Source organism: Capsicum annuum, chromosome 6 (genome assembly GCF_002878395.1).
Source record: "Capsicum annuum cultivar UCD-10X-F1 chromosome 6, UCD10Xv1.1, whole genome shotgun sequence".
Taxonomy (NCBI): Eukaryota; Viridiplantae; Streptophyta; class Magnoliopsida; order Solanales; family Solanaceae; genus Capsicum; species Capsicum annuum.
In genome coordinates, this window is record NC_061116.1 from 33,114,053 (window position 1) to 33,135,334 (window position 21,282).

The 21,282-nt window shown below is 34.5% G+C and overlaps 1 non-coding gene across 1 annotated transcript; it reads left to right on the forward strand.

Annotated features, from left to right (window-relative positions):
* The first annotated feature begins 15,133 nt into the window (after nt 1–15,133).
* On the forward strand, nt 15,134–15,240 carry LOC124899886. Its single transcript, XR_007057449.1, has one exon. It is a non-coding gene; the product is annotated as a small nucleolar RNA R71 (small nucleolar RNA).
* The last annotated feature ends 6,042 nt before the right edge of the window (nt 15,241–21,282 follow it).

Consider the following 21,282-nt stretch of genomic DNA (forward strand, 5'->3'; position numbering starts at 1 on the left):
TCACTGATAATTTCAAATTCCAGCACCTTCTGTTGACCTACAATGTTCTAAATATGCAACAACATAGGGTCTTCAACCTACGTTTCCTTAACTTCAGCACATAGGGAAGATTTAGCTATCTCATGAACAATTACTCCTCCATTTTTGAAATCTAGAAGTTGAATCCCCAGATTTGCAAGCTGGTGAATATCTTTCACCATCTCCCTTTTTCCCTTTTTAACATGAGAAAGCCTTTCCATTGACAACCTGTTGAGGGCATCGGCCTCTACATTTACCTTTCCTGGATGATAGTGCAGGCTCATGTCATAATCCTTCAACAGTTCCATCTACTGCCTTTGCCTAAGATTCAATTCTTTTTGCATGAAAACATACTGCAAACTTTTATGGTCAATGAATATATCTATATGTATCCCATATAGATAATGCCACCAGATTTTAAGTGCAAACACCATGGCTGCTAACTATAACTCATGAGTGGGATAATTCTTTTTGTGTACCTTTAACTGCCTAGATGAATAAGCCATCATTTTACCATATTGCATAAACACACACCCAAGTCCCACCTGAGATGCATCACAATACACAACAAAACCTTTTGTACGATCAGGGAGAGTCAAAACTAGCATAGTAGTCAACTTATCTTTCATTTTCTCAAAACTATTATCACATGAGTCCGACCACAAGAACTTTACCTTTTCTGAGTCAATTTGGTAAAGGGAGCAGCTATGGAGGAAAAACTCTCTACAAGTATTATGTAATACCCTGCCATACCCAAGAAGCTTCTGATATCAGTTGGAGTCGTAGGTATGGGCCATTTTCCCATAGCCTCATCCTTTTGGGGGTAAACTTAGATCCCCTCACTTGAAATAATGTACCCTAGAAAAGCAATAGCACTGAGCCAGAATACATATTTAGAAAACTTTGCATATAAATCATGATCATTAAGGGTCTGGAGAATGATTCAGAGGTGGTTAGTATGATCCTCCCCATTCTTAGAATAAACAAAGATGTCATTAATAAAGATTATGACAAACAGATCTAAAAATTGAAGAAACATTCTATTCATTGGGTCCATAAAAGCTAAAGGGGCATTAGTCAGATCTAAAAATGATGAAATATTCTATTTATTAGGTCCATAAAAGCTGCATGGGCATTAGTCAATTCGAAGGACATGACTAAAAATTCATATGATCGTATCGGGTTCGAAAACTTATTTTAGAAATATCAGCCTCCGTAGCCTTCAACTAATGATACCCTGAATTAAGGTATATCTTGGAGAAATATTTGTCACCCTGAAGTCGGTCAAACAGATCATCAATTGTAGAAAGAGGGTATCTATTTTTAATAGTGACCTTATTCAATTGACAGTAGTCTATACACATGTAAAGAGAGTCGTCCTTCTTGCACACGAAGAGCACTGGTGCACCCCAGGGAGAGACTTTAGGATGAATAAAGCCTTTAACAAGAAGATCTTTTAGCCGTTCTTTCAACTCTTTTAGTTTAGTAGGAGCCATTCAGTATGGCGAAATTTAAATAGGATGAGTGTCTGGCAATAAGTCAATATCAAAATCTATCTCCTTGTCAGGTGGGATCCCCGGGAGATTATTAGGAAACACTTTTGGGAATTCATTAACTACAGAGACAAACTGGAGAGAAGGACTTTCAGTATTAGAATCTTTTACCCGAATCAGATGATACAGACAGCCCTTAGATATAAGTTTGCGGGTTTTGACATAAGAGAATAATTTCCCCTTAGGTGCTAAAGAATACCCCTCTCACTCTATCACAGGTTTATTTAGAAAAGAGAAGGTGACTTTTTGGGTTGTACAGTCCAGTATGGCATAACATGAGTGAAGCTAATCCATCCCCAAAATAGCATCAAATTCAATCATATAAAGCTCCACTTGGTCTTCCACGGTATCCCGGGTACGAATGGACATAATAAAGTCTCTATACACCCTCCTAGACACAATAGTGTCACCAACAGGGGGTGGAAATAGAGAAACATTCTAAAATAACTTCAGGATCAAACCTAAAACTGACTGCCACATACGGGGTCACATAAGACAAAGTAGACTCAGGATAAAGTAAAACATACACATCATGGGAGAATTTATAATGTACCCATGACTATATCTTATGAAGCGTCTACATCTTAGTGATTTATCAAAGCATAAAATTGGTTGCGACCATCCCCAGTAGCTAAAGTGGTAACCTTGGGTGGTGGTGGTGTAGCTGAGGAATTTTCTTGAGACTTAGCACCTCCAAAACTTCCTCTAGCAGATGGGAAGTCTCTCTTAATTTGACTTGGATGGCTGCAAGAATATCACTCTAACTTGCCAAACTGGCACTTTCCTGGATGATACTTCCTACACGAGTCAAAATGAGGGTATTACCTAGCAAGTTAAGTCACACTCCATTGCGACTGTGTACCCTACACTCTCCGCCCACTATTAGATGGAAATGAGAAAGTCGCTGATCACTTTGGGGCTTGGGTGCTGGGGCGCTAGCTGATGACAAAGCATTGCTCCAAAACTTCTTCTTAGACCATCTATTACCCCAATTACTACCTTGGTGTTGACTGTTACTCTGGTTTGTAGATCTGGCCCTCTTGGCCTACCTGTCCTTCTCCCTTGCCTGTTCCATCCTTTTTTTCTGCTCTTCTATCTATTGTATATGAATGGACAGCATGGAGAAATCCATGCATGTATTCAACATTGCTCCTTTGCATTCCTATATCAAATCATCCGAGGGAATGAATGCAAACTTCCTCATGCTAGATCTCATGTTACATACCAATTGTGGAGCATAACGGGATAACTGATTGAATTTTAGGGTGCACTCTTTGACACTCATTTTCCCTTGTTTCAAATTCATGAATTTTTCAGCCTTTAACTCCCTCAATTCCTGAGGAAAGAAATAATCTAGAAAATCTTCCACAAACTTACCCCACACCAAGGGCTTAGCATTTGTACCCTTAGAATCCTCTCATTCATTATACCACTGATTTTCCACATCCTTTAGCTGATAGGCCGCCAATTCAACCCCTTCAACCTCATTTGCATGCATAACCCTGAAAATTTTCTCTAGTTCATCAATGAACCCTTGGGGGTCCCCCTTAACCTTTGTACTAGTAAACATAGGTAGGTTTAGCTTCAATAATTGGCCCACTTGGGTAACCTCAGATGAACCAAACACAGACCCCATATCTTTGGATCATCGGTCTTGAAAATCTACCAACTTGGCTATCATATGCATAGACTGTTAGAACTTAGCACTAGATACTTCTCTCTTAGAAGTGGAGTATGATTAGCTCCAGAACCAAGAGCCCTGGGTGCTCTAGGTGGACTAGTATGAATAGGAGGGACTCCCAGAGTAGCAAAAAACTCTAAAGTATGAGCTATGTTACGATTTCGCATCCAATGGGTAGGATGAACATCCTCAGCTTGGGCATTCTATTCATTGGATTTATTGGGATGCATGATAAATTTTTGAAATACAGGAAATCATTGATTAGAGGACATAAAGACTCTAGCACGAACTAAGTCATAAAAAAGGATAGGCATTCCTAAACTCCTTGTAGAGCCCTTCTTATATGTGTTGTACACTACATACCCATAAATAAAGCTCTACCTGACGCGATATCACAAAAACCCTAGGACAATGAATCATGCTCTGATACCAAGTTTATCACGACCCAAATCGAGGCCCTATTCACGATGAGTATCCCAAATCATAGAGGCTCGCGATCCCCTTCTATCTAGCAATCATGCTCATCATTCATATCTTATTAAGAAATGTAGAAAATATAATAAGACAGGAACATGGTCACTCTCTAAGTTCCACTGAACAATACAAAATTAAGTTCATAACATTCAAAACACATAACACCTATTTGTGAAATCTTTAATGATATGAAAATCAACATCTTGTTTAAGATGGGACAATGCCACTAGTCGGACGAAAAATAAAATGAAATAAAAATGTTAAAAAAAATAGGCCTTTCGAAATAAGGGAGACTAACCCATTGCACTAAGGCTTAGTGGGACCCCTAGACTGAGCCTCAAACCTTGAAATATAGGGGGTCAATACAAATGTACTGGTACCCAGAGCAATAAAAAATAATGTACTTTTATATATGACATAAGTTAGATCATTTCATAAAGCGTTATGCATGAAGTAATTCAAAACACATGGGCAATTCTTAAATGATCTTAAAATGATTCTATAGATTCAATTCCATTCTTTGTTTTAATTCTGAGCTAGGTGGTACACACTATATATCTAAAAGTATCTCATGGGCTATATAGGATCTGTCCTTAACTCGGCGGCCAAGCCCCAACCCAAGTTTGCCGCAAGGGTTGGAGTATTTGAATCTAATATGCCATAGGGCACTAGGAAAGTATATAATCCCTCTTTAAGGACACAATAAACACATATCAGCAAAACATAATTCTGATAAGTGAATCGTATGACTAATGCCTACTTAGGGTAACCGTCTAACTCTCTTAGTGCCCATTTTTAGCCTGCTCTAACCATGCATCTTTCTTAATTCAAAATCTAAAATCTAAAATCAAATCTGTATTTTGTTTTGAGTTTATTATGGTCTTATCTAATTTGGTATTGTCATACCAATACTTTCAAGTAGTATCTAATTCATTCAATATCATATTACAGTTTTCACTTTCAAAACATTTTGTTTAGACCACCAAACTATTCAAATTGGATAAGAGGATGCATATAGTGAAATTCATGAAAACTTAGGAAAAGATCCTCAATTTCAATTCACAAACACATGGTGATCAAGTATTATTTTAACAAAATATGCAATTGATCTCTTTAAGTCATCAATTTCATTTATTTAATTAAGAAAACGCCCTCTCTTCAAGTCATCATCAAAACCAAGTCAACAAATAATTATAAAGACATTTATGTCATGCTTCTCAATATGCAGTCGAATAATTCATAATGAGAGAGGGAGTATAAATCTTCATGCTCTCAAATCAAGTTTCAAAACTCAAACCACATGTATACATATATATAAACGAAAATCAAATTTAAGGAAAGGTCTCAAGACCAAAACATTATTATCAAAAAGGTCTCATAATGCATAATTGTAAATGTAAATTCAAACCCCTTTGTAAGTTCATGATTTCGCAACATCTAAACATAATTAAAAAGAATTCACCATATCCATGTATTTTAGGAAAACCCCACATACCTTTGATTACTTAGTCTAAAGAATAAAACCCAACTCTTGACGTGTCACTTGGAAATGCTTGAACTTAAGAGATGAATTCTTGGTTTTTGGGAGGGTAATTCAGTATTTTTCTCATCATATCTCATCTATAACACGAAATTAAAAAAACTTTAGGGAATATTATGCCCAAATCCACTCAAATTTATCAATAAACAAACCATAACTCCCCTCCCAAAAACCAAGAATTCATCTCTTAAGTTCATGATTTCGCAACATCTAAACATAATTAAAAAGAATTCACCATATCCATGTATTTTAGGAAAACCCCACATACCTTTGATTACTTAGTCTAAAGAATAAAACCCAACTCTTGACGTGTCACTTGGAAATGCTTGAACTTAAGAGATGAATTCTTGGTTTTTGGGAGGGGAGTTATGGTTTGTTTATTGATAAATTTGAGTGGATTTGGGCATAATATTCCCTAAAGTTTTTTTAATTTCGTGTTATAGATGAGATATGATGAGAAAAATACTGAATTACCCTCCCAAACCAAGAATTTATTAATGCAAACTGGGCACCTGACGAGCTACCCTACGCGCTGCATCGGTCCGTCGGTCCTGCCAATGCAGTACCTGATGTGAAGCGGCCATATCACGTTAACATTCTATTTTTGAAATCCAATTACACTTCAAACGTCATCCAAAAAATCTAAAAATTCCCCTGAGACACCCCCTTTACACCCTTAAACATGAATAAACTTAAAAATCCACATCTCGAGGTCGGGAAGATCGATTTAGAAATCATAAAAGTTTAGGAGCTTAAAATAAGGCTAAGTCCTTTTGACACTTAGAAAATTTTAAGATAGTTAGCTCTTTGATCATGCTACCAAGTGAGGTATTAAGTTAAGAATACTACAGGGCATTACACAAAACCCCTTAAGGTCTTGTGTTTTGTGACTGAGCTAGCTTACCCATCTATATCTCTAAATTCTTTTGAGCCAATTACTGATTGTTTATCCTATAACCATTTTTTCTTGATTGGCCTGAATAATTTTTAAAAGTTTTTTTTTATATTAATAGCATGAGCATTGTTTTGAATACCTTAATACTACTAAAACTACTAAGGTTGAACGTGTTTATTTCCCCAAGAGTAGATAGGCTGACTCTGCCAGTTACAATTATAGGCATTACCATTCTTATTCCCCTTTTGGGCATTCCCCACAAAATTCATCGATTTCTGATTTGCATTACATAAGTCTCCAGAATGACTAATACTACTATAAATTTCACACTAAGTTTGTGCCTACTGAACTGCATTAACCCGGGCCTAATGTTGAGTCACATCAACTTGTTGAACTGAGTCACTAATTGGTTCTGAAAAGAGGACAACTGTACAACCAATATTATGATACTATCTACCTCGATCATACCTACATTCTTCTTCACCATACTTCTTGATACATTACCCCATCATACTAGATTACCTTGTGCGATATGATTTAGGAAAGTATAAAACTCATCATAGGTTTTTTTTAAAGCCTGTCTAGTTTTCGTTGAATCTATAAAATTTTGTGTAATGGAAAAGACTTTCGATTAAATTTTAAGCTAATACCTCATTTGTCTGTTGGTAATGTGGGCAATCTCTAAGAAGAGACTTGAATCTATTCTATTCATGATAGAGATTTTCATCTAGCTTTTTGTTAAAACTGAAGATCTTGCTCCTCAGCCTTGTAGTTTTTCCAGATAGAAAGAATCACATGAGGAAATTCTTTTTTTGGGTCATCCCATATTTTTATAGAATTTTGAGGTTCTTTCTTCAACCATTCTTTTTTTCTTCCAAGGGTGAGAATGGAAAAAATTAAGCTTCACATAACCTAATAGAAACTCCTGCGGCAATGAATGTATCACTAATCTCCAGAAAATTCTAAAGATAAACCTATGGATCCTCATGGGGCAAGCTGTGAATTGGTCACTTGTGTGCAACAATTGCACCATATTCTGTTTAATGTCAAATCTGCCTCTGGTGTCAGGTTTTTAGATATAGGAGGTCACGTTAGTTGCGAGTGGGATTTCCATTTCATGCACTATCCTGTGGGATGGTTGTTGATCATGCATAACTGTAGGAATGGTATTGCCTTGGACTATCATAAGTGAATTATAGACATACAAGAGTAATAAACTATTGACTATTAACTAAATATCAAAGGTTTTACACCTAACTTACCCTATTACACCTGAAAAATTAGCTAGGTCAAGATAAATCCTCCCCAAAACTCGTAAACTAGTGATTTAAAGTTAGAGATTTGAAAAACTAGTTAATAGAATCTATTAACTTACCTTTACTAAGAAAATTGGTGGAAAATCACCCAAAATTGCCTAAACTTTCTGAAAATGAGTTTAGAAAATAATAAACTATTTTGAGGAAATTTCCATATAAATTTATGTATATCCTACTATGGAGGCCCTATCTAGCTATAGCTACGTCATTATAGCGGAACACGCCCGCTATGGATGGATTGACTGAGTTAGACTCCCGTTACATTTAGAATTATTTTGCAGTGGTTCATCATAGCAGCTTCCACTTGCTATAACGGGTGTTGCGAGGTAGACACTCGAAATTGCTCTCTTCTTTACCTTTTTCACAATTCATCCTCAAACCATGGCATGTCAAACTAATCACTTTACGCCAAGTTTGATATCAAGAGTTCTACTTATTCGACTTCACTTTAAAAAAATTCTGTAGATTCTTGTCATCTTAGTGTTATAAAAACATACTAAACCTTAATACATATACCCAATCCATTCCCGAATATTCCTAGAGCATACCTCGCTTAGATGTCATCCAAAACAAGCCTAGCCAGAAAATTCTAGCTCTCAATTTGAAAAAAATCTTAACCCAAATTTTTGTACGTTAGATTTACCTGTAATGACGAAAAGGGTTATTACAAAATATATATATATATATATATATATATATATGATGTTTTAGGGGGTGAATCATCAATAATTGTTGAAGAGGGTAAACAAAGAAGTTTGATGGTTTCAAGAAGCTCTTATTATTGCTTTTAATATTATTTTTTGTATTTTACGACGTATTTTTTAGTTTATTTTCTTATTCTGATTTGAAATGGAATTGAGGAAAAAAATTGAACCTTGTGGTCTTATACTAAGAATATGTTAAATGAATTAAAATGTTCTCTAATATTGTATTCTTATTAATACGAAAATTGAAATAAAAGATTGTTGACAAGGGAAAAAGATTTTTTTTGAAACAGAGTAAAACAAAAAAATAACTGAAACGGAGGAAGCACCAAAATTATGAAATCTATTTTATTTCATAAATACTCTCTGTTTTAATTGATAATAAAATGTAATCCTTTAACTACTCCCAGTAGTTAGTGAATTGTTAAGGGATGTGGCACACCACTCATGAAAGATAAGGACATAAATTAAAGGATAATTCTTAATATTAAATTTTTTATTCTTTTCAATCTTTTCTTAAATTTAGTTAAACCCTAATTAAAACGAAGGATAGCTCTAGAAAGAATATAATTAATATACTATTGAATTTTGAAAATTTTAGAGTAAACAACATAAGTCTCACTACTTTAGGAGCTAATTACTTCTTATTCCGACTCTTTTAAATTTTATTAAAAATCTCAAAATAATTTTTCAAGCATAAATCACTGTTACACTACGACTTTGATTCATTATCATACTCTAATATGTAGCATATAGCATGTGATGACAGATAGTTTCTAATTTATTTTGGAACTAATTAAGTCATGATACATAAGTTATTATTTTGATTATTATATATTATGCTACAGATACATACAAATAATATGAGATTTCATTACAACATATCTCAATCAAAATCATCTCACAAATAATGAAAAATGAACAAGATTTGTACGTGTATCAGTAACATTAACATCAGTTTGAAACATAAAGTTGTCAAATATATTATTCTATGTATCAGCAACATAAAAAATCACCAGATATGTAGATTTCGTGAAACTCTATGCATAGAAGAAACAAACATTTCAACCAGACCTGGCTAGATCTCCACCGGTATCGTCGAAATTCTCCGACATTTGTCAAAAAAGTTGAAGCTTTGAAAGGTTTTCATTTTAGTGTTTGTTCAATTTTAGATACATAGATTTCGTTGAATTTTTAAAATGGAGGAAACAAAATTTTCGACTAGATTTGGCCAGATCTCCATCTGTATCATCAAAACCCTTTGAATCGCTAGAAAAGATAAAGTTTTGAGAGGTTTTCATTTTGGTGGTGGTTCACTCGTAACTTTTTTCATTGTAAATGACTGAAATGGAGAAACATGGAGGTGGAGAGAAGAATATGAAAGTGGAGTGAACAAAAGGGAAAAGAGGGAGAGAACGACAAAATTGGTTGTGGCTAGACGGTGGGAGTCACAGAGATGGTAGCTTTTTGCCACTGTCATTGATGCTCATCCGACGAAAGAAAGTGAGAGGAAAAAAAAGTTGGGAGAAAGGTGGAGATGCGGTGGAAAAATGGTAGAAATTTGGGAGATTTAGGAATAATGAGGAGGAAAATCTAAGGAGATATATAAAAATAAAAATATGATGTATCAAGTATAATGGAGAGAGAAAATTTAAAATATGGGATGAATGCAATTAGGTAAAAAAAGTGGGAATTTTAAGTAGACATGGTTAGTTACCATGCCATTTTTCCAAAAATTTACTTATGTTGGACTATAAAAAAGTTCCAGCAATGCACTGATTCGTAGTTGTGAAAATATTTTAGTTTTCCATTGTGAGAAATATCTTAAATTTGATTTAAACTGGAACCTTTTTTCTGTTCTGGAACAACACTAGTATCCGTGCATCGTTTACACAATAGGTAAGTTGGACAATTTGAATGATTTCACCAAAATGTTCCCATTTAGTATACTTATATGATATATATGTTATTATAAGATAAAATCAAATCTTTTGCCATTAGCTAATTTCCTATATGTTGTAACGAATTTTGGTTAGTATTTAAAATTAACACTATATAATGACTGAATCATTATAGAAAAAGACCAAGACATATTAAGCAAAGCCGCATTGATTTCAATTTCAACATGAATCGATTTCCCCTTTTTAAATTTTTTGCCTTTTTTCTACTCCTTACTACATCAGTAACAATTAAAGCCACTTGGGTTGAGAATCTTTCAACCAAATTGATAAGAATTAATGCAATTTTTTGGCCTATGATAGAGTTAAAAATTTCAAGAGATTTCAGAACATCCTTGAGAGAAGCGCCTGTAGGACCATCCCCAATCCACCATGCTAGCCCCCTAACAAACCGAAGAAAATTAAAGAGGTTTTACAATCTTTTGCACAGATGAAATCTTTAAGAGATTTTAGATCATCCCTCAGAGAAGCTCCTATAGGACCAAACCCAAAGCACCATGCTAGCCTCCCTAACCAACCGAAGAAATTAAAGAGATTTTCAACCTTTGATAGAGTTGAAGACTTCAAGAAATTTTAGATCATTCATTAGAGAAGCCCCTACGGGACTAGATACAAAGCACCATGCTAGCCCCTCTACAACATGAAGTTAAGCGTCAAAGCAAAAGAATAAGGAGAAATGGTAAAAATCAATAAGAATTTGCATTATTTTACAATTTGGACGATTATTTACATGTTATCTATGTATCACTTGTAAGAGTTAATAAAATGTGAGTTACGAAATATATGATTTCTCCATAGTGTTTGAATTTTACTTGATTGTTTTCTAAAATCACCACTAGTACAACATAAATTTAAGAATAATTTCTCTTTAGGTTTTCCTAAATAACACGAAGTACTGGACATAAAAAATAAGAGTTATTCAATATATGGATATGGTTTTATGTCTAACTATAAAATACAAGAAAGAAATTCATAATAATCAGGATGGAAGAGAATATTATTGAAGAGTTATCCACATACCGGCTTTCTTAGAATGTGTTTGGTTCAAAGAAAAATGTTTATATGAAAAATATATTTAAACAAATATTATTTTCAAAAATAAGTAGATTTCTCATTTATTTCTTACTGTTTTATAAGTAAGAAAAATCATTATCACAAGAGTATGTATGTTTAATCTAGCAAATTATTATGGAGCGGAATGGGGGGAGGAGTGAGGATTCGGGGTTGGTGGGGTTAGAAGTATTGGGTGGTGGGAATGACAATAAACTTCGATTAAGGAAATTGTTTTTCCTATTTCATTAGAGAATTTATTTTTCTCATTTTTTAAAGAACTTATTTTTCTCAAGAAAATATTTTGACTAATGAAATATAAAAAGTTAACAAAAAAATGTTATCCTCCATGCCAAACAGACTCTTAGTTTAATTATGTCTTTGTGTACTTCCTTTCCTTTAACATATAGTCCCTTTTTCTTGAGGGTTCCTATGTTTTCAATTTATGTTTCATTTTTACATATTTGTTTCATGTTCTTAACTGATTTGGCCAAGTGAATGACTTGTCATACATTAATGACCTGACAAAGACAAGGGGAGGAAATTACCTTTTAATTATCAAGAATTTATTCAATAAAATATCAATGAATATATTTAATTAAAATAGTTTAATGATAGAAAGGGAGAATTAGTTAATTTGTAAAAATTTAATATTAATATAAATAAATTAAAAGAATTTCTAAAAAAAAATAATAAGAGGGGTAAAGTGAATTTAGAGTACAATGTGAAATCTAAAGAAAGGTTTCTCAATTTATTCCTAAATTTTATAGTAACTAATGCTATGGACCACGATAGTTAATTAAATCAAAATATAATTTAATTAAAATATCATAATTGTTCATTTAAGTCATTACGTGGGACTTTAAATATGGGATAAAGAAAATAAAAAACAGAAAAATAATAATGTTTAATGAAGTTTATATGGTAAACAATATTTATAGTAATTATTTAATTGTAAACTAATTAGGGATAAAAATTATATATTTTTATACGGACAGAAAAATTAGAATCTCTATCGTGGCAATGAAGTATATACAAGGATGTGATATAACAAAAATTAATAACTATGAAGGAAGAGGAAATTTCTCCCAAAAGGTTGTTTCTTGTTCTTTATTTTCACATCTTTATTGTAAATGGTATTAGATCCACGAAATGGGAGAAATGAAAAACCTTAAAAGAGACAATGTAAGGAGATGGTAATTAAACAATGAGAAAATGGTCAAATACTCCCCCAACCTTTACCCCAAATTCCAACTACACACTTATATTTTGAGAGAGTCTTATGACCCCCTGAACTATTTTAAAATAAAATTATTACCCCCCCCCCCCCGAGCTATTTTAAAGTGGAATATATACCCCTGTAAAAACTCATACCCAAATTTTATTTTGATTTGTGATCTACACGCACTGCAACGTGTCATGACACTAATTCCACGTCATATATCATTTTTTATTATAAAAAATTAATTCCACGTCATGCCACGTCATCATCATCTTCTTCTTTTTCTTCCTCTTCTTCTATTCTTTTTCTTCTTCTTCAATGACATAATGAATCATATGAAATTCACACGATATGTAATCTTATCAAAATCAAGGCAACAATTAATGTTCAAAAAATATTCGATTTTCACAAAATGGCATCACGACAGTGATGGCGCCAGAAAATTCAAAATTCCGGTGACTTTATTTTTCAATCTTAATTGATTCAACATTCTCACGTAATTCGAGTTCTTGGATGCCATTGAAGAAGAAGAATAAGAAAAAATGTCATTGATGAGTTCTTGGATGTCATTGAAGAAGAAAAAAAATTAATTGTCATTGATGGGTTCTTGGATGCCATTGAAGAAGAAGAAGAAAAAAAAATGAATTGTCATTCTTGGATGCCATTGAAGAAGAAGAAGAAGAAGAAGAAGAATTAAGAAGAAGAATTGGAGAAGAAGAAGAAATGAAGAAGAACAAGAAAGAAAAATAATAATTAAAATTATATATATTTATTTAAAGAATTATTAAAATTAAATTTTTAATAAAATATTTTCGTCTCACTCTAACTCTCTTGCTATGTCAGCGTTGAAAAGGTAATAATTTCATTTTAAAATAGTTCAGGGGGTCATAGAACCTTCTCAAAGTATAAGTGTGTAGTTGGGATTTGGGGTAAAGGTTGGGGGCGAGGGGTATTTGACCATTATCTCTTGAACAATTGTAGATAATGAAAGAGGATTATTGTTGAAGAAGACAAGAATTAATGGAAGACAATCACGCCATATGATCCCATCGAAAATGGCAATATGAGAGTTTTGATTACACGAGTCCCATTGAATGACAGAAAGTTATGAGGAAAGAGCTAGATCCATACGGACGACCTTAAGAGAAAGGAAGAAGTTTCCCTTTATTAATGGAACAATTAAAAAGCCAAGTGAGGAGTCGACGGATATGTATGATGGGTGGACAATAAACTCATTATTGGTATTATGTATGCGTAACACCACCAAACTTACGCTTCGTTTAACTATACAACATAGAGAGCTAGGAAGAAGAAGAATTATGAATTGGTATCCATGATCATTTTGCAATTGTGAATGTCCATGAATACAACAATCGAAGGTTGAACTGATTGGATGTAAGAAAAATGGTACGAAAATATTTGATTATTATGGTAAACTAACAAAGCTATGGGAAGAATTGGTTAATTAAGCGCAGATCCCAGTATCTGCATATGAAAAATGCACTTGCAATCTCGGAGAAACACGGGAGACCAAGAGAGTAGGAAAAAGTACATCTTTTTGTAATGGAATTGGCTGAAGTTACAAACATGGTGGTGAGGTATAATCTACTGATGCATGACATATTATCATCCTTGAATAAAGGAAAAATAATGTGATTTACCACTGCAAGAAACCAGTACAGGACTCTAAAATATGCAACCAACTCATGGGATATTCTGAATAATTGACAAATAATCCAAAGCATGAAAGAAAATTAGGATTCTGCGGTGGAGATAAATCATAACACCAGATGGAAAATTAGGATTCTAAGGTGTATATGAATCACAACACTAGAGATAAGAACGTGATGTCACGACCCAAGCCGAGGCTCTGGCCGTGACGGACATCCTGATCCATCAAGTCCCGACAGACCCCTGTAACTTCCCAACTCACTAGTGATATTATCCACTCTGGACCCAGACCCGCACGACTTTAAAAAGCATCACTAGAGAGTAAGGCTTGCTTACTTATATACCTAACATCTATCCTATATTTTTCTAATATGGGACTCCTTATCCCAAGTTGGGGTGTTACACGTGAATTGGTCAAGGAAGGGGAAACTATCGGGCCAATTCATAACGACTAAGCATTAGAAAGCAACGAATGTAGGATCAACCAACATAGGCCAGATAATAACCCCAAAACTGAGCCTTTAGGATTAGTGAACTATGATCAGGATGTTACAATATCAAATATTGAATTTAAAGGACAAAAGAAAGGTAAGCTTGAAAATAAATTATTAATTATTGACACTGGTGACACCAATTATGTGCATTGCCTATAAAATTGACTAATTTTGGATTTACTCCACATAAGTCTGCAGAGCGACCAATACTAACCCAAATTTTATATCAAGTTTGTGCCTGTTAAACTTCATTAAACTGGTCCTAAGTTTGAGTCACACTCAACTTGTTAAATGAGTCATTATTTGGTTCTCAAATGAGGCCAACTGTGTAGCCAATATTTTGATACTATCTACTTTGATCATACCTACATGCTTCTTCCCCATACTTTCAGAGAAATAACCCTACCATACTTGATTACCTTGTGTGATATAGTTAGGAACGTACACAACTCATCAAAGGTTTTCTTCAAAGTCTAACCATCTGTCTCTGAATCTAGGAAAAATTTGTGTTATGGTTAAGACTTTCAATAAAAGTGTTAGCAAATAGCTTAATTTTCTTTTGGTGATGCAGGAAATCTCTATAAAAAGACTTGGATCTTTCCCATACATGATAGAGATTTTTATCTATCTTCTTCTTAAAACTTAAGATCTCGCTTCTCAGCCTTATAGTTTTGCCAAATAGAAATAATCAAATAAGGAATTTCTTTCCCTAGTAGTCCCAAGTTTTGTTAGAATTTGAAGGTTCTTCCTTCAACCATTTCTTTGAATCTCCCAAGAGTGAGAATTGAAAAAAAAGTGATCCTTACATAATCTATGGAGACTCCCACAGGAATGAATATGTCACTAATCTCTATACACTAGCCATTTAGAAACAATCTAATTCAAGTATTAATAATAAAGTTAAATCAGTGTGATTTGTAACCAGTATGAGTTTGAGTTTCATTATGCTAAAAGTAACAATGAACAATAAAAAAAAATTAGAAGTGTTACAAATAATAATATAGAGAGTTCCAAGGCTAAGGCATCCGGAACAATCATACAATAGCTATACAATTGCATTTCTTAAGTTATATATCTTAGTTGTTGATTCACGAGGTTTATAACATGATTATGGTCTTTCGAGTCTCTAACCATCTATTTAAAATAGCCTCACAACTATATCATTGAGTAGGAATGTGGAAACTAATTCAACGTACATTTGTATTTCATCTAGTATTTGAGTCAAATAGGGCATATTAAGAATGTTCCTATCCTAACCGCAAATCTTATCTTTTTTTCATCAAAAATAAATCCCCATGTCCATCTCAAATCAGATAAGTAATCGATCTTTACTTTACTTCATCTATTTAGCTCAGTGGGTTAAGCTTCCATTAAAGCTAATACCACCACCTGAGGTAATTAGAGTGAATCAGTAAGTTAATAGGTCCCCAATACTCATGTTTTGTCTAATAGGATAAGTTCATCTTCAAATTGGAATACCCAAGTTCAATCCAATATTCTTGTTATTCAAATAAGCATCCTAATAACATCCCAAGCTCTCACTGGAGGTATCCCAACAACAAGTACATGTAGTTCTAATTAATTCCCATCTAAAAATTATGTAACTCTACTTTCACTACTTTATTTCTTTTTAAGGGCTAATCAAAGACTGTCAAAAGCTGATCAATAAGGTCCAAATTTGTGCCATTCATCTTCTTCTAAGTAAGAACTAATGCCTTGATAGTAATTTTGTTCTTCTATAGATCTTATTTTGATGTTTCTTAGCTATTTGTTCCATGCCCAATCTTCCTTTGTATTTTGTGTTTAATATTGTTACTCTGGTTTCTGAGTAATTCTTGTGATATTAGGAGTACCTGTCTTGTCGAATCTGATAATATTGTTTCCTTATATTGGAACTTGTTCAAAGTCATTGAATTTAAAATCACCTGCAAAAACAAACACAAGGTTAGTAAAATAATAAGCTAGAGTGTTACCTTCTCTAAGAGCGTGTATGTAATACCCCGAGTCTGTACCCCGGATGTTATACAGTGCTCATAATCTCGAAGGACCATAAGCTAACCCATGACTGGTACCTGCTGCAATAACTAAATAGTAATACTATAATTATGCGAAAATTAGGCAGAAACTTACCATAAGGTTCAATACTAAAATAAAACTGAATACGGTATAACATTACCAAAACTAAAATATTTGCCTAAAAATACTCTAGTCTGAAAAGCCTCTACTGTCTGATTCATGGATTTGATGGAACAAGCCCCTAACTTACTCCGACTACTAAAAATTGTACTGATAAACCGAAATAATGAAGAAAATAATCATGTCCTCAAACTATGAGGACTCACTACTAACTTTGACTTCTAGAGATCTGAACTGCTAAGGGAGTTCGGGAGCCCGTGCGTCTGAACCTATGATATAAGACATCATAGTGTAAGAGAAAAGTATGCATCAGTACTTTGAATGTACTGGTATGCTAAGTGAGGTAGGCTGAAATGTCTGGGTTCATATGTAGGAACAATACTGACTGAATGACATGAATATAACTGAATGAGAGTATATGCATGAATACATATACTGTAATTGAGATCATGATAACACTGAATACTGAGTCTGAATACTAATGAACCGATACTGTATTAATGATAGATAGGCAACTATTTCTAACAGTATTTTGTGCAACTATGCTGAGTTCCGTACTGAGCTAAGTGACTGTGTCTGACAGTCCTGAATCTGTAGAACTGAATTGAGTTCTATACTGAGACTAAATCTGAAACTTAGACTGTGGGAGGTAATCATCTAACCAACATTTCCCTTTCTAAATAGATTGGAGTCCAACCTATAACCCCAGTTGGAAGGGTGTCAATACCGTGCCACGGGTAGACACAAGCTGTGAGTTAAGCCATTCTAATAGGAGGCTCTTTCGTCAATCCTCACTGTCAGGAAAACTCGAGTGAGATGTATCAACCCTAACCTGGCAGGCAAATATCTCAGCCTACACTGGCTATGTAGTTCTGTAATGTAGGGATTGCTACTAAGGATCAAACCCTCTGCTGGCAAGAATGCCCTCATCCCTGGGTTAACTCGGTGCTGAGTCCTACTCCCAACTGAATAGACACCGAACTGATTTCCTAGTTCATATTAGGCTTGACTGAACTGTTAGTGAGTTTACTGAGTTCCGTTGACTGAAGAAATACTACTGAATTCTGTTAGCTGACAGAGTTTACTGAGGTATGAACTAAATACTGAACTAGAAGGGACTAATACTAAGTCTACTGAGTTTTTCCTGAGTCTTGTAACTAACTTAGAGTACTAATGATCGTGATATGACTGAGACTATTCTGTAACTGACACTGGCTCTAGGTAAACAGCTAAATTGTCGGGTATTAAATACCCTCAGAACTCGATAGCATAAAAAGTAAAGCATCACATGACCTTGCATAGCATACAAATACACACTTGTTTATAATGCATCTATAGAGGCATTTTATCAAACACTTGCATGGCATGAACTAGTATATATACTAAGATGATATAATCTTATTATTACATTCACATGAGCAGTTCACCAAACACTTGGATGGGATAGTATATACACATAATACTAAACAACATGTGAGCATCATGATTCAACTTCACATTCACAATTCCATGGGTTTCAACATGAATTTACATGATAAATCACACATATCAATTAATTCTACATCAATCTTACAATAAATCATGAAATAGAAAACCCAATTATATAATACTCATGAATACACTTTAATTCAAAATCATGGAAATCATGAAATCAATCTACTTTAAGTTTAAAAGAGTTTCTTGGACTCCAAGGGTGGAAGAAACCCTTGGATGAACACTTCACATACCTTGGTTGCTAAATTCTTGAATTACAATGGTGAAATCTTGAGCCTTGGCTTTGATATTAAATCACCTAGGGTTCTTGTTCTTGAGCAATTTGAGAGAAAGTGAGTGTATTTTTCTTAATGAGGTTTGAATCTCGTGTTTTAGGGATGAATAAGGGTGGGAAAAATACCCAAATATCCGTAAGGATGCTGGTTTTTAATAAATGAAAATCGGACTGTCGATGCGCAGACCGATGCACCACATCATTAGCATCGATGCGATGACCAATGCACCACGTCTAGTCCATGTTGGTTCACTAGAATTTGCACTGAGCTGAGGGAAAAATTATCTATCGATGCGATGGACGATGTAACACATCAAGATTGCGTCGACTCACTATTTTAGTCACTTGAACATGGTCTAAATGAGGTCCAAAAAATCCAAAACTTATCCAGAAACACGTACTGACATTCCTGATCATGAATTAATCTAAATATCAATACTTTAAGGTCATAAGAGCCATGAAATAGAGTTACCAACTTATGAAGGCGAAAATTATACTGTCTGAATACTTAGCTAGAATTTTTCTAAGTCTGGGATCTCTTAACAAGCTTTAAGGGTTTGCATTAAGCTTAGGATTTTTGCTGGGGTCTTACAATATCTACCCCTTGGGAACATTCGTCCTCGAATAAGACTGATTAAAATAAGAATAATGATAGACTAGATTTAGACACTACATATCCACAACTGAAGCATGATTTCATGACTGAAATTACTGATAAGCTGAGTTTATATACTGAACATGCATGTCTGATGCATGTGTACATGACTGGACTGATTTGTGAATGTATGAGTGAGTATGAAACATTAATTGATACCAAGTTGGTAGCTACATCTGAACATAAAACTAAATTGAGTTAGAGGAACTGTTACCTTGAGCTGAATCTAAATTTACAGAAAAGAGGTGAGGATACTTGGTCCACATGTCTGTTTCTGCTTCCTAATTAGCTCCCTCAACGGAATGATTCTTCCAAAGTACTTTGACTAGAGGGAATTCTTTGTTCCTCAGTCTACGAATCTGATAATCAAAGATTTTGACTAGAATCTCCTTATAAGAGAGGGTGTTCTGAATATCTATACTCTATACAGGGACAACAACTGTTGGGTCACCTATGCATTTCTTTATAAAAGAGACATGGAATACTGGATGCACTAAAACTAAGTCTGACGGCAACTCAAGCTCGTAAGATACCTTTCTGAAATGGTTAAGGATTCGGTAAGGACCGATATATCGGGGAATTAGCTTCCCCTTCTTGCCATACCTCTTTACTTCTTTCATAGGATAGATTTTTAAATACACATAATAACCAATATCTAACTCGAGATCCTTTCTGTGCATATCTACATACGATTTTTGTTGGCTCTAAGCTGTCTTTAGCCTTTCCCTGATCAACTGGACTTTCTCTATGGTATTAAATACCAAGTTAGGCCCTACCACTGTGGCCTCACCCACTTTAAACGAACCAATGGGAGATCTATACCTCCTCCCATAAAGATCCTCAAATGAAGCCATCTAAATATTGGAATGACAGCTATTGTTATATGCAAATTCAATCAAAGAAAAGTGGTTATTCTAACTACCTTTAAAGTCTATTGTACATGCTTGAAGCATATTTTCTAAAGTCTGAATGGTCCTTTTTGCTTGACCATCTGTCTGAGGATAAAAGGTTGTACTGAGATGAACTTAGGTACCAAGACCCTTTTAGAATGCTTTTTTAAAATGAGAGGTGAACTACGTACCTCTATCTAAGATAATGGATAATGAAACACGTGCAATCTGACCAACTCCCAGATATAGAGTTTAGTGTAATCCTTTACTGAATAAGAGGTATGGACTGGTAGGAAATAAGTTGATTTGGTCATCTTATCTACAATGATCCAAACTGAATTACGTTGGCGATGAGTACGAGGTAAACCCATCACAAAATCCATATTCACCTCTTCCCACTTCCAATAGGGAATACTAAACTCGTGCATGGACCCGCTAGGCTTCTGATGCTCAATCTTAACCTGCTAACATGCTGACCACTTAGCCACGAACTCTGCAATATCTCTCTTCATCCCACTCCACTAGTAGATCTCCTACAAATCATGGTACATCTTAATGGCCCTTGGATGAATAGAGTAGTTCATACCATGCGCTTTTGTAAGAATTTGCTGCCTCAAGTCATCTACGCTAGGCACACATAGCCGACCCTGGTAGTACAACACACCATCTCCTTCTTGGGAGAAAGCCTCTACTTTCTGATCTATAGTTGATTCCTTCAACTTAGCTAGACTGCAATCCCTATCCTACTTTTCATTCACCTCAAAAACCAAGGATGATTCTAAACTACTTTGCACCCATACACCACCTTCTGATGAATAGACTAAGAGAACACCTAGTTGGGCAAGCTGATGAACTTTCTGAGCTAACTTCTTTTTACCAACCTCCACATAAGAAACACTAACCATCTTCTTGATCCTGTATATTTCCATCTTCTTAATCAATATTGTGTTCCTATACTCCTTGACCATACTGCTAGACACCCCAGACATAAACTTACTCATCTTAGATCTGTTATCTGCTACTTCTTGGGGGGCATATCTGGCTAACTAAGTGAACTTAAGAGAAAAATCTTGTACTGTCATATTGCCCTACTTCAGATTTATAAACTCTAAAACCTTTGCTTCCCTCAACTCCAGCGGGAAGAACCTATCCAGAAAAGCAACAACAAACTCATCCCATTCTATGGGCCCTGCATCTGTGGCCCTTTCTACTTTCCACTGTTTAAACCATAAGTGTACCACATCCTGTAATTGATAT